This window comes from Hyperoodon ampullatus (genome assembly GCF_949752795.1).
Source record: "Hyperoodon ampullatus genome assembly, chromosome: 14".
NCBI classification, from domain to species: Eukaryota; Metazoa; Chordata; class Mammalia; order Artiodactyla; family Ziphiidae; genus Hyperoodon; species Hyperoodon ampullatus.
The window spans coordinates 1,629,309-1,648,927 of NC_136927.1; the positions used below are offsets into that span (position 1 = coordinate 1,629,309).

General features: G+C 58.1%; 1 protein-coding gene across 1 annotated transcript in view; it reads right to left on the bottom strand.

The window, feature by feature from the left end:
• Positions 1-19,619, bottom strand: part of MAD1L1 (mitotic arrest deficient 1 like 1) — a 320,736-nt gene that overhangs the window by 191,626 nt on the left and 109,491 nt on the right. The gene's annotated exons all lie outside the window — the stretch shown is intronic.

Here is a 19,619-nt window from a genome sequence, read left to right on the forward strand (position 1 = left end):
TTAGACATAAAAACATAAAATCATGAAAGAGGACAATACAGGAAAAAATTTTGATGACTTAGGAAAGAGAAAGTCTCTTCCACATTCATACAAACACAAAACAGAAGCACTAAAAGAAGAGGCTCATGTATTCAACTAGAAAAAAATTAAAAATGAATGTCTGGAAGAAAAACTTTAGAACCAAATAGAGGGGAAATGTCAAACTGGGAAACCATATTTTCAGACAAAGGGCTAATTTCCTTAAGCTATTAAAAGCTTCTCTAAAAATTAATTTTTTTTTTTTTTTTTTTTTTTTTTTGCGGTACGCGGGCCCCTCACTGTTGTGGCCTCTCCCGTTGCGGAGCACAGGCTCCGGACGCGCAGGCTCAGCGGCCATGGCTCACGGGCCCAGCCGCTCCGCGGCATGTGGGATCTTCCCAGACCGGGGCACGAACCCGTGTCCCCTGCATCGGCAGGCGGACTCTCAACCACTGCGCCACCAGGGAAGCCCTAAAAATTAATTTTTAAAAAGACAGAATAAATGGATAAAGATTATGAACGAATAGACAGAAAAATATGTAATTAGCAGCTACACTGAGAGCACTTCACAAAAGCCGTGATCTGAATGCCCAACAAGCACATAAAAAGGTGCTTGGCGTGATTAGCTAATGGGAAAATCGCAAGGAGACACCACTGGACACCTACCCGGGGGCTGGAAGACAGACAATCCCAAATGCCGCAGGGACGCGAGCACCGGAACCCTTGGGGCTGGTGGACGGGCAACCGGCAGCTTCTCATCAAGATGGACATGCGGCCGGGCCGGGCCTCTGGTGTGCTCAAGATACAGAAGTACGCATGTCCTCCAACAGACGTGTACAGGGATGTTCTCAGCTTTACTCCTGAGAGTCCACACTGGGTACCGCCCAAACACGAGCCGGGAGAAGGGACAAATGAGCCGCATCAGCATCTAAAACCAGGAGGGCAGCGCTGGGCAGGAGGTGGCAGACATGCAAACTCACGGTCACCTGGGGTTGCTGTTCTGAGCCATGTGAGCACAGCACCCTCACAGGGGACCCCTCAGGGCCCGCCTGGTCAGTGAGGGTGAAGGACCCTCCAGATGCTGCACAGCAGCTCTCCCCTGTGCCACTGAGCCACGCCCTCAGCGGACGACACTGACCACACACCGTGTAGATACTGGTCACAACACGCTGCCCTGAGCCCCGTCCACTCAAGCGAGAGGAGAGAGGGGATGCACTGGCCAGGCCTGACTGAAACGGAGAACAGCAAGGCAGAGGGGAGGGACAGACCTGTACTGGGAGACAGGGCAGCTGGCAAGATCACATTTGTGAAAAGCCATAAAGACACCTCAGGGCGTGTGCTGCTGAGGTACCTGAACAGCGAGTGCTCCAGAAAGAGGGGCAGCAAGTGCAAAGGCCCTGGGGTAGGCGCATGGCCTGCAAGTGTACGAGCAGCAGGGGCAGGATGAGGGGGACAACATGGCAGGGGTGGGGTGGAAACAACGGGCGCTACAGGCCCCTCCCTGTGAAGAGTTTAGCTTTCTCTCTGATGGGCAGCCACTTGAGGGTTTTCGGCAAAAGCCCTTGACCTGGCTGATGTTTTACTGCCACGTGGAATGTTGTTGGGGGGCGGGAGGGGTGTCGCCAGGGATAACTAGAGACGCCCATTAGAAGGCCAGGGGACCTTCCCTGCTGGCGCAGTGGTTAAGAATCCGCCTGCCAATGCAGGGGACACAGGTTCCAGCCCTGGTCCAGGAAGATCCCACATGCCGCAGAGCAACTAAGCCTGTGTACCACAACTACTGAGCCCGCGAGCCACAACTACTGAAGCCCGCGCACCTAGAGCCCGTGCTCTGCAACAAGAGAAGCCACCACAGTGAGAAGCCCGCGCACTGCAACGAAGAGTAGCCCCCGCTTGCCGCAGCTAGAGAAAACCTGCGCACAGCAACGAAGACCCCACGCAGCCAATAAATAAATAAATTAATTAAGTTAATTAAATTAAAAGAAAAAAAAAGGCGGCCAGTGGAATACCAACAGTAAGAGGTCAGGGTGGTGGTGGTAGAAGCCGAAGTGGTGCAGGACTGGATGAGCTTTGAGAACCTGCAAGATGTGGCCTAATTCCCTACAATTTTTTAGCTCCTGCTTCACTGCCATTCCCCGGCACACCTACCTCACAACCTTGCTGATCTCAATGGTCAGAAAGATGACCCCTGGTATCTGCTCCTGACCCTCCCCGCCCGTGCCTGGCCCAGACCTGGGCAGTGGGTCTGACTCTGTCCAGGAACTGCAGCTCTGCTGTGGTCCCGTCCTTCGGGCCCTGCACCCCACAGACCACCGACTGCACTTCCTCCTCACCCTCTCACCCCCACCCCCAAGTCGACCCTGATAATCGCCCCTCGACACACATCTTCACGTCCCGAGTCCTGGCCATCGCAGTCAGCTGACGGATCTGCTCCGCCAGCGCAGACGACTGTCACTGAGGAAAGACACACCGCCAGGCCAGCTGGCCCACCCCTAAACTCAGGACAGCAATTCCTAGTGGCCACCACACTGCACCCCCTGGTCCCCTCCACCTCTGACAACTACTTCATGTCATTCTGCCTTCACCAACCTCAGGCTCAGCTGGTCAGTCTTGCTTGTATTTCACTGAGAAAATAGAAAGAGACTTTCTCTAAGTGCCGGCCATCGCCCGCTGCCTGTCTGCCCCTGCATCCGTGTCCCCTGCGTTCCCTCCGCTGCAGTGGCTGACTCTCCATGCTCCACAGTGAGGCAGGTCCTTGGTCCCATCTCCTCACATTAACAATGCACAGACCCCCAGCTACCTCCCCTCTCTCCTGGACCATCCCATGAACGTGCAACTCACAGCATCTCCTGCCCTCCAGGGAGACCCATCTTGTCTGCACGTCTCCCCTCCAGATGCCATCCCAGTTCTCTCGTTCCCTCTATACAAACAAACCAACCCGCCAACGCAGCATCCCTCTCTGCCCAGTCTCTCAAACCCCCTGTCACCCGGCTTCCCCCGGACACCACCCGCCACTGTCAAGGCCACTGTGAACCCCACTCTGCAGAGTTCTGAGCCCTCACCTTCCCAGGTCAATGTGCAGCTTTCATGCACCGTGAAACGCCCTGACACCGGCCTTCCAGAACAGCCCACAACCCCAGGTTCTCCCGCCCACCAACCCTCCACCCCAGTCCTGCTTCTATCCCCACAGCTCCCTGTTCCTGAAAGGTGGATCCTCCAGGGCTCAGCCTTCCCACCTCTTGTCTTCTGTCCACACTCACTGGAAGGAAGTGGGAGTTTAAGGACGGATAATAAACCAAGGAGACAGAAAAGAGAAACAGACCTGCCCACGTACAGACGACTGACGGTGCCACTCGGGGAGGGAAAGGTGGCCTTTTCTAAAAGGGACCCGTCAACTGGCTGTCCACCCAGAAGAGTGTTATTCTTCACCCTACACCTCCCCCACACCACAAATTTCGGATGGATGGTGGATATAAATGTAAAAGACATGACAATAAAGCTTTCATATTTTTCTGATCTAAGCAACCAAAGAATTCTTAAAGAAGACACAGAAAGAGGTAACCACATAGGAAAATTCAATAAATTGGACTCAAAATTAAGAACTTCTATTAATCCAAAAACACCAATGAGAACAGTGAAAAGTAAGCCACACACCATATAGAGAGAAGATATTCGCATTTTCTCTTTTTCTCTCTACACACACACACACACACACACACACACACACACACACACACACCCCCCATATAAAGCAGCGGTCCCCGAACTTTTTGGCACCAGGGACCGGTTCAGTGGAAAACAACTTTTCCACGGATGGGGCGGGGTGGGGGGCTGAGGCGGTCACGTGGGCGGCAATGGGGAGCGGCAGATGAAGCTTCGCTTGCCCGCCTGCCGCTCACCTCCTGCTGTGCGGCCCGGTTCCTGACCGGAAGAGAAACAGACCTGCACACGTCAGGGCGTTCCTAACCACGGTACCAGTCTGCGGCTCGGGGGGTGGGGACCCCTGATATAAAGAACTCCTACAGTCAGTACATTTACAAAGCAAACGACTAAACAGAAAAACAGGCAAAAGAGTTGACTGTGCATATCCCAAAACATGATATCCAGATGGCCGATAAACATACAAAAAGGTGCTCAACTGTGTTAGTTATCAGAGAAATACAGAAAAACCTGAAGGAGATGCTATTACCTGCTCACCAGGATGGCTTCACAAAGTCTGAAAACATCTTGTGTGCGTGAACCCACAGAGCAACCAGAGTCCTTGTACTGCTGTCAGGACCAAAAACTGACAGTCCAGCCTCAGTATCCACAACAAACGTTCACCAAAGGGACGGACAAGAATGGTCACAGCAGGCTTCCCTGGTGGTGCAGTGGTTGAGAATCTGCCTGCCAGTGCAGGGGACACAGGTTCGAGCCCTGGTCTGGGAAGATCCCACATGCCGCGGAGCAACTAGGCCCGTGAGCCACAACTACTGAGCCTGCGCGTCTGGAGCCTATGCTCCGCAACAAGAGAGGCCGCGACAGTGAGAGGCCCGCGCACTGCGATGAGGAGTGGCCCCCGCTCGCCGTAACTAGAGAAAGCCCTTGCACAGAAACGAAGATCCAACACAGCAAAAATAAATAAATAAATAAATTTATTGGGGGGAAGGAAAAAAAAAAAAAGAATGATCACAGCAACCCTTCTCATAAACAGCCCCAAACTGCAAACAACCCAAACACCCACCAACAGCAGAATGGTTCAGAGAACTACGGTGTATTCACAAAACGGGACATCACAGAACAATGATAACGAGCCAACGACAGCCACGCGAGACCCGCCTGACTCTTGAGTGCACGTGAGTGGACAGCGCGCGTGAGTGGACAGCGCGCGAGTGGACAGCACGCGCGAGTGGACAGGGCGCGCGAGTGGACAGCACAAAGCTAGAGAAGGGAGTGGTGGGGCGGGGGTCTTCCCAGGGAAGGCTATGGTGCTGTGCGGAGGAGAACACGTCGGTGGAAAGGGTCTGGGGGACCTGGCAACGCTGTGACAGACGAGACAGAGTCCTCCCTGAGGGGCTCGGTGCCACTCAACCCTGACCCTCCGAGGTCAGTAGGGCTCTGAGTGTGTACTGCTGTCTCCAAGACCACAAAGAGTAAGCAAGTGCCGCCGCCGAGCTGGCACAGGGAGAAAGCCTGGCCTCACAGGCAGGCCCGCAGGCCCTGCTCACAGAAAGGGTGCAGTTCAGACCCGGAAAGGAAGGACCCAAGGACCAGCCTCCAAGAAACTAGATCAGACGGCTGTCCCGGTTCGGCCAAAACAAGGGCTCTCAGAAAGAAAAGGACAAGTCCACCCATGCGGTCCGGTCTCCTTCGGCTGCCACAGCTTCCCCAACAGGCACGGCCGACCACAGGGGCCGTGCTTGGCACGTAGGCCTCTTCTGGAGGACAGCGGGTGGAGCAAGTCCGGCTTGTCCCTGACAAGAGGACGCAGGTCCGGTCACCTGTGAGGGAGCCCGGCCCACCGGGCTCTGTCCTCCTGGGTCCAGGAGGCAAGTCAGTAATGCTTCCTCCTTCGTCCGAAGACACACTTCCAAGAGCTTCGACGCACAAGACCTCAGAAGGACCTGGCTGGGTCTGGGGTGTGGCCGCACGTGCTCGGCACTGGCCTTGGTAAGAGGCCCCGGGCGTGGCCTCATCGGTCAGGCTCTGCACACAGAAGGCGCTTGGCACCCAGGGTGAAGGCAGCGACACGTCGGCCCCAGTGGCTCAGGCTACAGCCCTCTGGACAGGAGGGCTCAGAGCCTCCCAAGCCCGTGTGCAGACTGGGCTGGGGACGGGAAGAGGCGCCCAGACAGGGCCACAGAGCGGGGAGGCCAAGACCGCAGCTGCCCGACGGCACGGAACGCGAGGCCAGGTCTCGCGGCGGCACTCCCGTGAGCCGTGAGTGTGCACACATGGGTGCGTCCCGTGTGCTGACAGCTCAGGAGGGTGAGCTACACCGAAGGGGCCCGGCCCCATTAGAACTGCAAGCTGCGCAACGTGGCAGAGCTCTGGGCGTGGAACGGCTCCGGGCGCTGGACTAAAGGACGAAGGGTCCAGCCGTCGGGACCTCTCGCCAACGCGCCGTGGGCCGCAAGGAGGGGAACACGGGCTGCGGGCAGCGACCAGGCGGAGGCCGAGGAGACATGAGGTCAAACCCGTCAGCTGTGCTGCCCTCGAGGAGGCCACAGCCTGGAAGGCTCCGCAAGCACTAGGACAGCAGCCAGAGTCACTTTGCAGCCCTAGACTGAGGCGCCCACCTGCCCTGGCTCCGCAGCACCTGACCAGCCGCAGGGGACGCGGGCTGAGCTCTTGCTCAGCTCCCGAGCCAGAGCGAGCTCCCCAGAGTGGCTCAGGCCGCCTGAGCTCCATCCGTCTTCAGCAGCAATTTATTCCTCTCTCGTTTGCCTTCCTTTGTGCTATAGAGATAAGTAACGTTTCTAATCTCCGCTATCTCCCAGCTGCAAATGTTCAAGCACTTTTTTCCTTCTTATTTAAAAAGCAAAACCTCATTTTAGATTTGCAAGACAGACAGCTCCCCATCTTTACTGCACTAACAACCTGCCACCCAGAAGCCGGGCAGGCCCTGAGGACGGAAGGAACATGTCAAGCTGAGACATCACAGCCCCAGAAGTCTGACCTAGAAGATCCAAGTCCCGTCAAAACTCCTCCAGACGCGGCCCAAGGAGCCGCCCACTCACCCACCACCTATGCGGACAACCTGGAGGCGTGAGCCACCGGTTCTGCAGGGAACAGCCTCTGGGAGGCCACACTGCCCACACACCACCCCAACAAGACCGGCTGCCCCCTGCAAGGAGCCCCTGGGAGGCCGACCCGGCCGTGAGAAGCAAGCGCACGCTGGGGGCCCTGGGACGCAGCAGAGTCGGTGAGGGGCCTGGGGTCGCGGGCTCCCTGCAGGCGGGCACACCCACACTTCCCTCTGCCACATGATGGCCTGGCCAGTCTGGGGGACACGGGCGTTGAGTAATTACCCATCAGCAGACCGGGAGGCAGTGCATGCAGCTGCTGCAGATTTAGAGACGACACACAGCACACCTTCCGACCTCAACGGCGGGTGGTGGTCAGGGCAGGATGACAAAACCATCCCCCCATCTCCACTGCCCCCCCACTGACCTCTGTGCTCTTGTCTAGTCCTGCAACCTGAGACAGGAAGAAGCAGCCTTCGGGATTCTAGCCTTTGGGGCAAGAATAAGAGATTTAAAAGAATGTCACAGCCAGGCACTTCTGAGAATGAAAACCCCGTTTCCTGGTGGACGGTGACAATGTCACCTGGACTTGACAATGCCGGGGGCCCTGCTCAGACCTGCCCAGCAGAGGGCCTGGCTTGGCGGCTCCCCTGCCCCTCACACAGCCAGAAGCCAGGCCGCTGTCCATGGTCCTGGCCTCTGGCCCACACCAGGGAGTCTTAGGATAGGGGTCCTGACCAGCACACACACAGGAAGCAGGGGTGAGACGGAGACACTCAGAGCCTCGGGTCATACCCTCATCCTGGCAACCTGTTCTGGTTTCACTGCCATCTTCGATAACTGTTCTGGCCCTGGAGGGGTTTGGAGGGCAGGACATGAACGGCCCCCGCCCCCAGCAATGCTGCGGGGACCTGTGGGGGGCCCAGCCCCCGAGGGCTGCAGTGCAGGAGCCTCAGGCGGCTCACTCTCAAGCTCACCTTCATTCTCCAGACACGCCTGACAAGTTGACGTCGGTGTTAAAAATCTTACCATTTATGTAACAGCTCAGTTATCAGCAGAGTCTCATTTGCACGTGTCAGAGGAAGAGAAAATCACCTAATTAACCACTTTCCCATCAGCAAAAGGAAGGGGGCTGTACTGCCAATTTCTCTTCAGCGCCTGTCTTCCCACCCTCTGAAATTCGCTCCCCTTTAATCAGAGAACATTTCTAATCCTTTGTCACACGGGACTGGAAAAACTCTCCCTCCAATGACAGGAACTTTAAGCAGACCACGTGGACACAGCCTTCTCACCACAGGACCGGGCGGCCCCGCCCACGGGCGCACCAGGCCGCCAGCTCTGCTCCTGAGAATCTCCGCCCCGGAGGCTGCTCGGGCCACTGAAAGACCAGGGGACAGACATGCTTCCCCGACTACTGAGCCAAGTGGACAGCCGTGACTGCACCTGTCCGCTAGGCTACGCGCTCTGCAGCCCCGAGCAGGCACAGGGCCTGGTACGTGCTCGACACACACCTCCCAGGAGACAGGGCACAGCGCCGAGGGCCCGGAACCTGCTGGCAGTAGGGGACCAACCACGCTGCCTCCCAGGGCCTCTCAGCCTGCTTCCGTAACACGGGAGTAAGCCCACCCGGCAGAAGAGGCCGAGGGGAGGGCATGTGGGAGAGCCACCAGGTCCTGGCACGGTGGCCCACGGGGGGTTCTCAGCAGACACCGAGCCAGCGACACGGCCGGCCGAGGCTTAGGCCCGGCTGGCAGTGCAGGGGGTGGAAACGGAGCAGGCCCACATCCAGTGAGCCGCACTGCCCGGAGGCCGGCCACAGCCCGGGAAGGCCCCCTGAAAAACAGGGCGGGACAGACTCCGCTCCTGCAGGTGTGGCTAGTGCCGACAAGGGGGCGTGGGGACAGCCTGAGGAGGCCCCGCCCTCTGTCCCCAAGATCCCGAGCTCACCCAAAACTCTCGGAAAATCTAAGCAGGTCCCGGACCCCCGGTCCTCCTCCTCTAAGAGCGTCCTCCACACCAGGCTCGCTTCAGCAGCCACGGTGCCCAGGCAGCACTGGCGTGTGAAGGGCCCGTGCCGGCCATGCAGGCGGGGTGGGGCCGGCCCTCCTCCTTCCTTCCTTCTCCCTGCCTGCAGCCTTCTCCAGGCCACCTCCAAACGCTCAGGCGCACGAGAGGCCCGCCCCGAGCTCACATGGGCTCCTGGGAAGCCCGCACTGACTGCCTCCCCGCCCAGCTCGGCCGCCGTGCGCGCCACTGCGCCCGGCCCAGCGTAGGGGGCCCTGCCCTCAGCTCCACAACGGCCGGCAGCTCACTTCCAGCCAGATCAGCGTACCAGGGCGGAACGCAAGACAACCCCGAGCCTCCCCTCTACGGGGGCTACAACTGGTTCCCAGGGAAAAACATGTTCCCTTGCCCTCCTCCCTCCTCCTCCTCCCTCGGCCACCCCCGGGCATCTTCACACACCTGTCTTCAACCCTCACAAACGCATGCCCCTGGGGATCACCTGCCAAGCGCTCTGCGTGCCTCCTGAGGCCCTGCTCCGACCTAGTTTAAGAGCTGAGGATGAAACCCGCTGTTCCTCTGTCAGGGAAGCTGGGGGGGGGGGGGACGGGGGCAGGTGCACAGAACACGACCCCCCTCCTGAGAACCCCTTCCTCTCCCTCCTCGGCCCCAGCCCTCGGTGCTGGCACTGGCGCACACTCAGCAAGGCCCGCCCGGCGCTCTGCCACCTCGATTAGAAGGTGGAAACACTTGTCTGCAGCCTGTAGGACCTCAGTCAAAACTAAAGAGAAAGAGCCTCACTTTAACCTCTTTTTGGAGTTAACAGAGGGCTGTGGGTGACCTTCCCACAGTGTCATAACAGACTGGGACCACGAGACGTCTAGGCCAAGGCCTGGCTCGGATTCAGCGCAGAGGGGACAAGCGCCCAACCAGGTGCTCAGAAAAAACTATTTCAAAACTTGCTGACCGAAAAACCCCAAAACGGATCATTTTAAAATAAAAGAGAACGCTGGGCATTTTCATCATGTATAACATTCCTATTAAAACAGAACAAACCGGGGGTTATATCAAACCAGTTCCGGTGGGGTTTGTGTCCGCTGTAACCCACTATTCAGGCGCCGTCTCATTAACACAGAGGCTTAATTGGCCTTTCATGCCTGCATTGTGTCTCAGGAACGAGCGAGGTGCAATTATGGTAAAAGGAGCACTCCAGCGGCTTCGTTCAATCCATGGCATTCATCGCGTCAGAATCGGCACAGATGTTCCCTTGGAGGACACACAGGAAGATGAGCAGCTTTCAAAATGACACTTTTTTAGTTTAAAACTTTATTTAAAATAAAAAGTTATTTAAGTGAAATTTACAACACACTGTTTCTCTCCCTTTGTTCTCCTTGCTATAAGGCATTAACTTTCAAAGGCTGGTTCCGCTTAATTTGATTTTTCATTTTCAAATGAACATCTGTGTTTAGGTCTAAAAAGCTCTTGTGGAAACATACAGAGCCCCCGAAGGGTCTGAACAAAGCCTGCCTCGGTAAACACCTGATCATGGGAAGGCCTGCTTGTTCCGGGCGGGGTCCAGGGGCTGGGGGTGCGGCTGCTCTTGGCCCCTCCCTCCTGAGCTGCTGCTGAGAAACTGTCTTCTTCGCAGAGTGGAAACTAAGAAGGCAGCCCCAAGGGCAAATGCTTAGCCTCAGTGCTTCCTCCTTCGGCGAAGGCTCACACAGAAGCGGCGGCCAGACGTGGTCTGCGGGGTCTCCAGAAAGGCGGCTCAATCAAACCCAGTTCCTCCTTCAACCATGTGTGCGTGTGTGTGCGCGCGCGTGTGTGCACGCACTGGGGAGATGCAGGGCCACCAGGACCCAGGCAGGCACCCCCTCCCCACACCCACCCCTCGACCACCCTGGGTCCCACGGGGTCAGGCCTGCCTCTAGGGCCACCACTGCCATGCACGCCACCTTGAAGGAACACATGGAAGCAGGGTGCCAGCTCTGCTCCTGAACTGGCGCCCAGATGACAGACACACGGGCAACCTCCCCACGCCTCTGTCTCCCTCTCTGCCCACGTGGACAATACCTGAGCCAAGCTGCCCATCAGGCCACTGGGGGCAGACCCAGGATCAGGCACAGAACATGATTTTATGAGCACACGACGGGAATAAAGCATGAATTCAGCCCCAAGCCCAGCAAGGACACTCAGAAACGGGGCTCCCCGGGGCTGAGCGTGCCAGAACTCCCTAGCTTGGCGGGCGTGGGTACGACAGGCCCCGGGGACAGCCCGAAGGCCTCAGCCGCTTCTCTTGCTGTCCCCACACCCAGGAGCCAATCAAGTCTGCCCTACTCTCACCCTCCTGGTTACCATGGGAAGTTCAGACAGAGCTCACTGTGGCAGTGTGGGTCTAAATAGTTGGAAACACTTCTATATTTTTATGGCGCTATATTTAGAAACCTCTAAATAAAACCCATGGAGCGTGCTGCAATAATATACATTTTTTAAACTCACTAATTGAATGTTGCCATTACACGTGCTATTTTGGGCCATCTGCTAAATATGTAATTTAGGAATTAAGACTCCTATCTTAGCGGATACGCTAATTACTCCTTCGAATCCATTTGGGTCGTTTCTGAACACACACAAGAAGTTAGCAAAAATAATCACCCTTCTGTTTCACGGTGTGGGGTCAGGGCCATGACCAAGGGGCTGACCAGGAGCCCAGCTCAGCCCAGGGATGGAAGGGGAGAGGGAGTCACGAGGCCACACCTTTCCAGGCCAAGAGTCCGTTCTGGCCTCTTAAAGGTGACGCGAATTTCTGTGTGTCAAACCAAAGCCTTTCATGGAAGGCTTCCACTCGCTGACTGTACACGGTTTATCCAAGCCCAACGCCTACCCTCCCCCACCCCCTGAAAACAGTGCTTCAAATATTCTTAGAACCCATTCCGGCGGCCAGACTGCGAGTTAAGTGACAGGCCTACGACGACTGAGTCGTCCCCGTTCCCACGGTCCACGTCCCGAGGTCCCACATCAGGCGGACCACACAGGGCACTGTGAGTCAGGGTCAGCAGTGCTATCACCTCCTTTTGTGTGACCCGCTACTTCTGTTAATACAGTCCAAGAAAGACTTGACTTCTGCTGTCACGACTCGGCGGTGATTCACGCTACATCTCACTGACTCTGGTGCATATCCCCAAGGGTTAGTCATCCCCTCAGCAGACGAAACGCCTCTTCTCCACCCTCAACAAAGGCAGTGGTTTTGGTCTCCAGGGTTTCCCTTCTGTCCCAGATAAAATTTACCCTGCTGAAAGATCCGTTGTTTCAGACTATTAAGACGCTTTGGGTTCTTCCATGGGTTTAACCAACCCGTAAGCACAGTCCCTGTATCAATACTCACCACCTGCCTCCACGCCCGCCCACGCAAAGACTCCAGGATACACACCCACGCACTTCACAACAATCCCCAGCAGAACAAGAAACACTTCTTATCCAAACAAAGCTCAGAGTCCTCCAGTTTCTTTTCTCTCTCCCCATTCCCTCGTGTCCTGAGTATAACTGAAGGGACGAAAAATGGATCAGGAAACAGTGAGATGTAAGAAGCTGAGAAGAGTCTCCATGTGAAGGCCACGGGGCACGTAAAGGCTGCATCCTTGGAGGAAAAATAAGTTAAAACCGAGAGAGGGCAGGGACGAAACACGAACAGGGAGGGGCTTCAACTCGCTCTCTGCCTTGCACAGCACCCTGGAGGTGAGGGGGGAGCCCCCTAAAGATGAGGACGGGACGGGCAGGCTCATCTCTCGCCCACGGGCCAGGACAGCCAGTCGCAGGGAGAGCCCGGCCAAGACCAGCAGGTGCCAGACCCCACGCCTCCCGTCCTCCTCACACTGTGCATTCCCAGTCTCAGCCGTCGACCCGATGGAACGAGGAGCCTTCACGACCGTGACCCTCAGTGACCGGTGCCCTCGTCAAGGAGCAGCACCCCCGACGAATGGGGTGCAGCGTTTCCCTCCAGTCATAAGAGAACTGAGATAAAAGAAAAAGCAGGCTGAGGGAGGGAAGAAAGAGAAATGACCTTGCGGCTTTCTCAGCCCATTAAAGGACACAAAACCAAGCGGCTGAAATTTGATTATGGGGAAGCAGAGGGAGGAAACAGGCTCTCTACTTAAGTCGTTGTCAGGAAGGCTAGACTCCACCAAGAGTTTCTCATCAGAGGAACAGGAAAACGCAGACAGGAAGCGTTTCCGGCGGGCTTGGGAGGGGAGGTGCAGCGTGGTGGGGGGGCAAGCAGCTGACGGGGTGCGGCCAGGAGGTCGCCACCTGCAGCCCCCTCACCCCGATCAGATTGGCCGAGACCAAAGACCTGCCAAGAGCTGGAGCAAGGCCGCGGTGACCGGCTGCAAGGCGCCTGCAAACACCAAAGGGCACGTCCCCTCGGGAAACAGCTCAGCAGCCTCTCAGGAAGCCGAGCGCAGTTATGACCCAGCCACCCGGCTCCCAGGTACCCAGTCAACAGAGCGAAAACTTCTGTCTGTCCACACAAAGCCAACGTCTTTAGCAGCTTTATTCTGTTCCACCAAAAACGAACTCAGATGGCCTTCCACCGACAAGGGCCACATGATGGAATTCTACTGGCCCACAAACAGCAGCCAGCTCTGCTTCATGCGACAGCGCGGAGGGGCCTCAAACGTGCTGGGTAAGCGAAGAAGCCAGACCCGGAAGCCCACACACCGTGTGACTCCATATACATGGCATCTGGAAGAGGCAGAACCAGAGGGACAGAGATCACGGCTCCTGCACCCGATTACTGAAAAACCGACCAGAACAGGGACACTGGCGTGAAGAGCCCACCGTCCTGAAATGAGTCAGAGAACAGCGAGGGGCGGGAAGATGGGGGCAGGTCCTGGAAGGCAGCGTTCTGACTGGGGCTGCGGACAAACGCCACACCCGCGCTCGTCACAGTCACGGGCTAGCGGCTCTACAGAGACCGTGTGTACACACTAGGCTGAACAAGTAAAGAGCGGGTGTGGAATGACAGCCAGGTTTCTCAAAATGAAAGAAAAAGATGACACACGAGGAGTTTAGAACGGTGCCGGCGGGAAGCAGGGCTCCCTGGAAAAGTGAAAGGGGCAGGAAAAACACCACTTCAGAGCATCGTGCAGTGCCAGAAAGAAAGGAAATGCTCACAAATAGACAGCAGCTTATCAAATGGGCACACGAGCCCATTCGAAAGAGCTCCCAAAGGCCAAAGCTCAAATCACCTGATTAAATCAAATCAGTACATAAGTCCATACCAATATAAACAACCGACCAAATAAATAAATGGGGAGAAGGAACAAGTCCTCCCCCGAGAAGCCCAATCAACAAATGTAGAAGAAACAAAGGAACTGGAAAACCACCACCGTAACACCACAGTAATACATGCTGCAGGCAACATCCTCCAATGAAAGCTTCAAATTAGTGGGCGAAAGTTTGGGAGGAAACGGGGTGTTTGCACAGTCTCAGGATGTGCCCCAAGTTATTTCTTTCTTTTTTTTTTTTTTTTGCAGTACGCGGGCCTCTCACTGTTGTGGCCTCTCCCGTTGCGAAGCACGGGCTCCGGACGCGCAGGCTCAGCGGCCATGGCTCACGGGCCCAGCCGCTCTGCGGCATGTGGGATCCTCCCGGACTGGGGCATGAACCCGTGTCCCCTGCATCGTCAGGCGGACTCTCAACCACTTGCGCCACCAGAGAAGCCCCCAAGTTATTTCTTAATCACGAGGGAAACACCCGGCCTTGCACTGGAGGAGCGAGCGATCAAGGAAACGCCAACGCCAGGTACCCCCATGCGATGCCTTGAGAAGTCACAGCATCACTTCTGCGGTTTTCACACCTCAACCTAATGGTGATGAAAAATCACACACACCCCAATCTCGGGACATTCTACAAAACACCTGGCCAGTGCTCTTCAGAAGACTCAAGGTCGGGAAAGAACCAGGAGATGACACGCCGTCCCAGACGTTAGAAACCAAGGAGGGAGATGGGGCGAGCCCACACAACGTGGGATCCTGGCCTGGAAAATCGGCAAAATCCAAATGAAGTCTGAAGTGAACAGGGCTGTCCCATTGCACTGTCTAGTTTTTGGTAACTGCGCTGTGGTTGTGCAGGATGCTGAATTAGGGGACGCTGCGGGGAGAGTGTACCTGAACGCTCCACACTATTTCTGCGACTTTTCTGTCAGTCTGATATTACTTCAAAATAAAAGGTTTTAAAAGAACATGTAGGGGCTTCCCTGGTGGCGCAGTGGTTAGGAGTCTGCCTGCCAGTGCAGGGGACACGGGTTCGAGCCATGGTCCGGGAAGATCCCACATGCCGCGGAGCAACTAAGCCCGTGCGCCACAACTACTGAAGCCTGTGCTCCGCAAAAAGAGAAGCCACCGCAATGAGAAGCCCGCACACCACAAAGAAGGGTAGCCCCCGCTCGCAGCAACTACAGAAAGCCCGTGTGCTGCAAGGAAGATCCAACGCAGCCAAAAATTTTAAAAAATAAAAAAGAACATGTAGGACGACTGGCCCCATGGCAGTGCCATCGCTAAGGGCGTGCGTACGTGTCCCCAGGACAGAGACCCTGGGAACCTCCCCAACCCGGGCCCGACTCGTATCCTCCAGCACGGTCAAGGCTGGGGCGCGCTCTGCTCACCAGGAGCACAAGAAGCACAGGCCCAGCCCCCTCCCTGGGAAGAGCCGGTTGCCTCCGTCGCCCCCCTCACGGGGCTGCCCTCCCCACAGCAGAGGCTGAATGGCCCTCACCTGACGGACAGACACGCCTTGAAGATGGGCACTTCCACCATCTAGATGGTGGGGTGTTTCTTCTTTTTTAACAAGGACCAGAAAACGACAGCTTGCAGGACAAATCTGGTCTGCAGCCCGTTTTCGTCAGTCGGGTTTCCCTGGAGCACAGCCAGGTAGGTGACAAGTGGCAGTCATCTCTGGCTATGGCAGAGCTGAGTGCTTACGACAGAGACCACCTGCGCCACAAAGCCTGGTCCTTTGGGTTGCTGACCTGCCTTACCAGGCCAATGGGTGGCACGGAGCTTACAATCCTAACAGGGCCAAAGATGGGCTTTCAGGAGAACACTACTGCACTATTCAGAGAGACTTTCTAGAAGACCCTGCCCGCAGGACAGTGGTGCTGCACTGAAGCACGAGCTCAGACCCACAGCAGCAGCCGGGAGCGAGGCACCAGGAAACCCCGGGCCGCGGATTCCCAAGAGCCAGGGTGGCAGCACCTCGGGCGTTTCCACTCTGTCCTCCCCTCCGCATCCCAGCCCTGTCGGACCACACGGAGATGTCAGGCGCGTACCCCACCTCACCCGAGACGAGCCACGACCCCACCCGGGAGGGCAGTCAGGCGGCACCGCAGATGGCATCCGCACGGCACGTTCTGAGGGGCAGACACGCCAGCCCTGGCGAGGAGGAGCCCCTTCAGGGGCCGGGCTGGAGCTGGATGCTCCCCCCGCAGGCGCAGGCCTCTCCGCCGTCCCCTGAAGACGCAGGGGTGGCCCCGCAGAGGCGGACGGCGGCAGCTTCTGCAATCAAATCCTGCCCCCCCGCCCCGCCCGGGAGCCCCAGGGTTCCTGCGTTTCCCCCCTGTGGAGTGAGAGCCCAGCCACCACGTAACAGGCCACAGCGCACGCACCCCGACTTGCCGTGACCTCTGGGCGACCCCGCCTCTCACGGCTCCTTCCCGGCACCGCCCCGCTCACGGGCTGGGCGAGAAGAGGGGCCGGATGACCAAGTGAGCAGGTGGCTGCGTGTGAATCGAACGCCGCAGGAGGGGCAAGACCCGAGCCTGACTCACCTTCGTGCTCCTGAAGCACCCGAGACACGCCGCACGGAGCAGGCGCAGGAGTGCGACACACGTCTCCGAAATCAGACCCGAAGAGCCCCGCCCCGCAAGCGAGAACCTGGCCGAGAGGGTGTGTGTTTCGGCCGAGCAGGCGCAGGGGCTCACCAGCGGGAAGTCGGGGGGGCCACCTGCGGGGGCGGGGGGAGCACGGAGGAGGAGGGGGGGGAGCACGGAGGAGGAGGGGCGGGAGGAGCCAGAGAGGGCGGGGCCTGTGCACGTGTGGGCACAGGGGAAGCAGGGCCAGGCCATGCGCCACGCTGGTGTCGGCAGGTGGGCGTGGCGGGGGCAGCAGAAAGTCGGAGGGGACCAAGGAGAAGACAGGACGGAGCCACAACTTCACACGGAGGAGGAATCGCACGCTCCAGAACGAGGAAGAGGACCTTAATCAGGATGGCAGGTGTGTCGCCGCTGTGTGGAGCTGACCAGCCGGGGCCCTGCCCAGAGAAGAGGATCCTGACCACAGGTGAGCACAGTGTCCATGCATCGAGTTTTCCACCACGCCCGCCTCTGGCAGAGAGGACGGCACAGGCGCCGAGGAAGTGCTGGTACTAAGAAGGTTTCTCTAGGAAGAAGCGGCACAAGAAGCGCTCAGGCCTGGAGCAGTGCGGGCAGCACCTCAGGAGGAAGCCCGTCCCCGGGAAGCCCCAGGCCAGCAGGGGACAAGCACGTGGCTCTGACCCTGGCCAGGCCGGGTGAGAGACGCCCCGAGTCGGCTCCTCAGGCTCCCCCACCAGCCACTGTCTCAGCAGAGCCGCTCCTTCTGGAGAAACTGTACACGACCCCGGGGGGCTGAGGGGCTGGGGGAGCTGCTGTTGCAGCTCCCTGGGGGCCCCCACCCCACGCAGCTTCCCCAATCCAGGTGAACCCTCGTGCTAACCACAGGTGGCGAGCTGAGTGCAGCGCAGACAATACGCCAGCCCAGAGCCACAGCGTGGGGCGGGAAGGCACATGCCAGGGCCTGTTTCTCCCCAGGGTGCCCTGGCCTTTGGGACAAAAATCATCCATTTCTACGCACAAGCATCCCCCAAACTGCAGGATGTTCAGCACCCCAGGCCCTGCCCCACGCACAGCAACGGCCCCGCAAGCGCCACCCCCCCCCCCACTTATCTCCCAGTGCCCGTTGGGGGCAGCTCCAAGGAGATGACCATACCCCTCGACCCCGGGCACCGAGTGGCCCTGGACCCCTTTCTGCCCTCTTTCGGGGCTCCCGGCCCACACCCCCTTCAGAGAGCCTGCCATTCCCAGACCCCCGGCCCCGGGGGACAGAGCCAGCCTCCACTCTCTGCAGCCCCTCCCCACAAGCTGGCCTGCACCCGGCTCACAGAGCACCGGTCTGACCTGCATGCAGCGGAGGCCTGCCCTCTGTCTCCCTCTCACTGTGCACAAGCAGGCTATCAGCCCCAAACACACACATATGGGAGAGTCACAGGGGACCAGGGCGTGCACACACACAGGCTCTACGTTAAAGGGGCACGAACACTGCCAGGTGGACTCGGGGTCGGGGCCTGGAGGCCCACCTCTCAATGCTCTACGATGCGATTCTCCCCAAACCAGCACCACAGAAACGGTCGCTGGCAACAGGCCTCCAAGTGCAGGCTTCCTGGAACCCGGAGCCGAGACCCAGTAGGAATTTCCCCGCAGCCCTGCTCCAACGCCCCCTTCCCTCAGAAGGTCTGGGCTGGTGGCTCTGGAAGTACATCCGGTCACTCCTGCCGGCCCAGCCCCCGTCTTCTGTGGCCCCGGCGGACCCTGGGAGGCAGGCTCTGTTGACAGCTTTCGTCCTGGACGCAGCGCTGTCACTGGCTGAACTTGCCCTCCAAGCCGACGGTGGACTTCACAGGTTAAAGGAAGCCCACAGATGGACTGTGTAGCGTTCTGCTGCTGTGTGGGTCGCAGCTTGCTTTTAGTAGCGAGAGCTCCTCTTTCATGCGTGTTCCACCTCTTTCTCTGTCCTCTGTGCTGCCCTCTGTGCAGACCGGGGCTGAAGGTCCTTGGTGGAGACTCCAGACTCCTCGCAGGCTCACTTTAGCGACCCGCCACTGGGAAACGCCGCCGGCACGATGGGCCGCCCTACGAACTCGGGCACAGCTCAGAGGTCAGCGAAGAAGAGCCCCGTGCCCGAGGGGCTGGAGGGGGCTCTCCGCCAGGCAGCGCTTCTGCAAAGGCAGGGTCCACGCCAACGGTGTCCGTCCTGCTGCTATCGTGTTCTACCTGCCCCGACAACTCCCCTGTGCAAAACTCCCTCCTCCCCTCTCCACTCTTCCCCTATTTGAAGAATCAAAACAAGGGCCTCAAACAAGGGCCCGCCCTCCCTCCCTCTCCGGTTCCTTGAGATGAGACAATTCCGGGCCCACCTGCCACCGCTCCTGACAAATGCCCCCCTGGGCGCTCCGGGCAGGGCTGTCACAGCCACGCCCACTTAACTGGGACCGAGCTGGACGATGCCACCTGAAGGGGCTCTGCCTCACGACCCTGGGCCTCGTCGGGGCTGCCCCGGGACCCTCATCTCCCGAAAACAGAATGTCCCCAGGCGCTGCCCAAAGCGCCCCTCTGCTCTCCACGTCTCCTCCCGGGAACCGCCCCCCAGGCATCACCGTCAACACCCCAGGCAGAAGAGCCCCAAACTGCTCTTCACCCCACAGTCTGATGCCAGCCCTGATCGCCCTGTCCCCAGTGGGCTCTCTACAGGAGGTCCCAGAGGCTCCTCAACTTTCCACGCACCCAAATTAAGCCCAAGCCGTTGGGCAATCCTGTCCCTCCTCCCACATTCTCTGGATTAAAGGCACCTCCAACCACGCAGGTTCAAAAGCCAGACATGCAAGAGCCCCCTGCCACCTGCCCCCAGTGGCTGCCACCACCAGCCCATCCCCAGCATCACGGGCCCGTCACTGGACGCCCTAAACTACTTCCTTCCAGCCCGTCTGGTTCCCACCGCTGCCACGCCGACGACCCGCTTTGTAGGTCACACCAAATAACGCCTCGTAATAAGAGTTCTGATCACG